Consider the following 4,800-nt stretch of genomic DNA (forward strand, 5'->3'; position numbering starts at 1 on the left):
CTTTCCTTCAACTTCCCTTCTACCTTCTAAAGGCTACTTTTTCTGAGTGTGAGCATGTCACATTTCTCCTCTGAACAAAAAATATAATTTCTACTCTTCCTATTCCTCACCATCACAAATACAATTATTTTCGGTAAGACAGCTTCTTAGCCTTGACATCTGGTATATCCTCAAAATGTTTATAATGTTAATTTAGAAGCTTCTTGGCTTTTGAAACTAGATATTAAAAATAAATTATATTTATTGGCTTTCTTATTAACACCATCTCTTTCCCTAGTTGTGCATACTGTATAGATAATATTTTCTTAACAGAAAAAAATAAAAAAAAAATACACAAAAGCACTTTTATCTGTACCTTGACAAGTCATACACAGGAGCATAAATGGCTACTACCACAGAAGAGCAGTTTGAGGTATAGATTTTGACATCTAGTAAATCCAAGTTTAAGAGCATGCAGGAACTAGCCCCACATACTTGTCCCAAAGAGAGATGGGAAATTGATCACCATCAATTAAATCTATAAATGATGTTTAGATAAGAGAACAATTAATAGTACACATACCTTTGTGGTTATTCCATTCCCGACCTAGCTCAGGTCTTTTCAGCCATGCACGTCAATTTTGCTATACCAAGGATCAGGAAAAAGCAATTTACTCTATCCTGCTTGGTGGTGACACCAATTTTTCAGTTTTAATTATTGGACTATTCCTTCTCCTTTCTCCAAATGCTTTCAGCTTTCAGAGCTGAGAAGAGGCAGACTTGGACCAGGCATGCAGGCGCAGGACCATGGCCAAATCAGGCAACACAGCCTAACCTGCTCTATACTCACGTTACTCTCACCAGTCCATTTACAACTAAAACGTTCCCCAAATTTCTTTTGTGCAGCCTGGCAGTACCATGTGCATTTTAGGTCAATAATAGTGACAAACAAATGTAAAAAATACCACAAAACGGCAAGTAACACAAACAGTAATGTTTTATTTTGTTATAGCTGTAGAAACAAACTGAGGTGCGTGAGCTTAGTTATCACCCAAGTGTTCCTTGAGTGAAACTGATCTGGTTAATAATTCATGCTTTACAACATGATACTAACTCATAATTAATAAAAGCTGATTGCAGTTTGAAATGTAAGCAGACTACTAATATCAGAAATTTCTCATTCCTCAACTATGAGCACTCACACACTTGGATATGTTTCCCAATGAAATGAAAAACGAACACATTTGAAGCAAAGAATCCACCTACATCAAATGGCTTTGACTAACAGCAATACCAAATGGATTTACTTTCCCAAATATTCACCTATTGAGGATTTAGTTTTCTTTCAGGCATCTTCACTTACAGATCTCATAGAAGTGACAAAAGTCCCACTGTATTCTTGGCCAGAAAATGATCTGTTAGATAGCTTGACAGTGCTATAAAGTGTATTTGAAAACCTTCTGGCATCAGCAATCCCCTGTTGCCAGTCAAGGTGAAATACTTTATAACAATAATAGTGTCACTTAGCAATTGTTCACACAAGACTTCTATTATAACCTATTGTGGAAAAACTAGATATTCTATTAACAACCACAGGAATAGCTGATGAAAAGCCTTCTTGGGTTACCAGAATTACCTGTGCCTGATTTATTCTGCTGCTTCAAGGACGCATCCATATAGAAGATGGAATCCAAAATTTGCACAGCAAGGAAAAGGTTAACTAATCATTTTCCCCCCCTCCTGTACAGTTGCTCTAATGAAGCCAGATAGGCTGGAAACTTGAACCTCAGGTTGCTGTGGCACAAATGGTCTCTGTATGTGCACTACTTAGTAAGGTATTTCTTAAATCTACTTCTGAATTATCTTAATAAACTTGCATCTCAGTCTTTTAATTGAGGCCAGGTTAATTACGCAATCCACAGATAACCTGCTTAAAAGAAACTGTTTTCAATATGACTGTGTCCTGTATGCAAACGTACCTTTTTGTGAGAAAGAACTACTTGCTTTTTGTGAATGGCAACCATGATTTCAATGAGAATTTTGTTTAAATAAGTGATTCCGTGCATCTAAGGTGAACATGAAAATAGCAAACTGAAGAAAGACATTTAAAATTAAATTCATATTACCACAAAAACATTGAATGGTACAAAGTTGAAAAGAGAATGAACTTCCGTCTCAAGAGACCCCATGGCAATATGTATTAGCATTTCCTTCAGAGATTATATAGACGTGAGAGTACATGTTTAGAATTTCACGCCTCCATCTTACATAGCTCTGTCATAATGTAACTGTAGTTACAATACCAAAAGTGGTATTTGGGTTAATCTGTAAATTTTTTTTTTTTAACTGAGTTGAAACACATGGAGATAGAGAAGTTTTTATGAGGACAGATAAAACACCTTGTTTCCAAAAACCATCTAGGGAATTTATCAAATGAAGGTATAAAAAGAACAACACTGTTACAGAGGACAGGTATATGTGTAATTATTATATTGGTTCAACTCTAGATAACATCAATCATTTTATTCCCTGAGTTTGCGAAACTGTTCTGTAAGGATCAATTTTCCTAAGTTGGTCTAATGCATACAGCAATTGCTTCATAACAGAAATTTTTATATCCAGTAGAGGCAATTATGGCAGATGTTTAATGTGAAATTACTGCAAAATTACTGCAAGTCTTCAGTGCCAACTGTTAGGAAACAGACAACAAATTTGGCATGCCCCTTAAAAATAACACACTTCAGGAAATCACTAGTACCTTTCTTCTTTTCAGGAAAATTATTATATTGCCCTATAGATTCCTTCCCCCAAAATATTTTTTTCTTTACTGCTTCATTCTCATGGCTCCCTAAGCAAACAATTATGGCTTTTTTCAAAGCAATTTATTTCTCTTGTTTTCTAAAGCCCCTGCAATTTGAAAATGCATACAGAAAAGTGCTGGGAGTACACAGTCCACTATATATTACTTACTGTTGCTTTTAGCAACAGCACCAGTATATATCCTGTCATTGCATTAGCAAAATAGACTACACTTCCAGAGAGTTACCAATGTTAAGCTTAGTGCCATTCAGTATAAGCTTGTGAGTACGTTCATTTAAATAGTTGCCACAAACCCGGATTCTGTGTTTCTCCACAGCTCTCCTCCCAGAACATGAAATGTAGCTTTGTTATTTTGCCCTCCTTTCCCAAACATACTGTTAGACTCCCTAGGCACCAGATGACTTCCTCAGTCTTGTTCATCCTTAGCATTTCTGACTGATCTGAGGAAGAAAACATGCTTGGGATAGCAACCAGGTATGGAAGAGCATTATCGCTAACAAGAAGGACCATCTAGGCAATCTGTTCATGAACAAAACATAATGGAAAAGAAACTCTAAACCATACTTTCATATTTAAGTACCCACTACTTCTGACCTGTCACAATACTTAGAGGAAGCTTAGACTGTAATAGAAAGTTTATTCAAGGTTTTAGAAAATTCTGTGCGATTTCTGCAACTACATTACATAAAATCAAAGGCATAGGTAGCCAAAAGGAAGTTTCCAAATTCCCAAGGAGGGAGAATAAACCTTTTTGTTACTACTTCATCTTACTCTGCACACTGCCTTGCACGTAATTAATTTAAAAATAATTTAAACTATATCTAGTGATCTAAACTATATCTAGTGATCTAAAGGACTATGAAACAGAGTTTTACTGGTTACCTAGTTCTACATTACTAATGCGAAATCTGCCAGTGCTGTAAGATAAAACTAGACACAGAAAATAAGTCTAAACAGTTCTAAAACAATCCTTTGTTTATCTTAATATATTAAAAAATAAGAATTCTAAATACATTCAGAATCTTTAAAATGCTATTTTTCAATTTTTAACAGATTCTTTATTTTAAATTCTTCAAATAAAAACATAATGCTTTTTCTAAGCATATCTAGAATACGTCACTTTAGGCCAACAATACTGTTTGTGAAATGCATGAAGGCATTGTGAGATTTTATGATAGTAGTGATTCCTAGTGGAATACAGTAAAATTCTATTTGACTAAAGTTAACCTGGATTTATGCCAGAATAATAAAATCAGAACAGATATTTGTAGATACATACAAAGGAAGAACATTTATAATACAATGAACCAAGAAAAGCATAGCCACTTCCTAATTCCACAAGATGCGAAGTGTTAAGAGTATGTAAGAAATATTATTCATGCATTTTCACAATGTTTTCATTAGTACACAACCCTTGAATGAAATCTTGGCAAAACTGAAGGCAACTGGAATTTATTATTGACTTGAAAAAATCAGGAATCCATTCTATGTGTAAAAACAACAACATAAAAATAATTATTTGTGTTTCTATTTGTATGTTTATTTTTTATTATATTTATTGAACTTTTCTGAAAAAAAAATGCTACAATAGCCTCTTCAATAATTATGAACTTTGTAAAGGCCACTAGAGAATTCAGAGTGTCTCAGCTGACACTAGCCTGCCATCTGCTACCAAAAGGGCACGTATGCTTTGGATTTACTAACCCATTTATCATGCCAGAAGTTACATTGGCATGAATAGCCACTTCTGTAAATAATAGATAATGTCGGGGAATTCAGTGTGATAATGAAGCTCTTCAATAATTATGAACTTTGTAAAGGCCACTAGAGAATTCAGAGTGTCTCAGCTGACACTAGCCTGCCATCTGCTACCAAAAGGGCACGTATGCTTTGGATTTACTAACCCATTTATCATGCCAGAAGTTACATTGGCATGAATAGCCACTTCTGTAAATAATAGATAATGTCGGGGAATTCAGTGTGATAATGATTCTTCTGAAG

The sequence above is a fragment of the Aptenodytes forsteri genome, unplaced genomic scaffold, assembly GCF_000699145.1.
Source record: "Aptenodytes forsteri isolate BGI_AS27 unplaced genomic scaffold, ASM69914v1 Scaffold70, whole genome shotgun sequence".
NCBI classification, from domain to species: Eukaryota; Metazoa; Chordata; class Aves; order Sphenisciformes; family Spheniscidae; genus Aptenodytes; species Aptenodytes forsteri.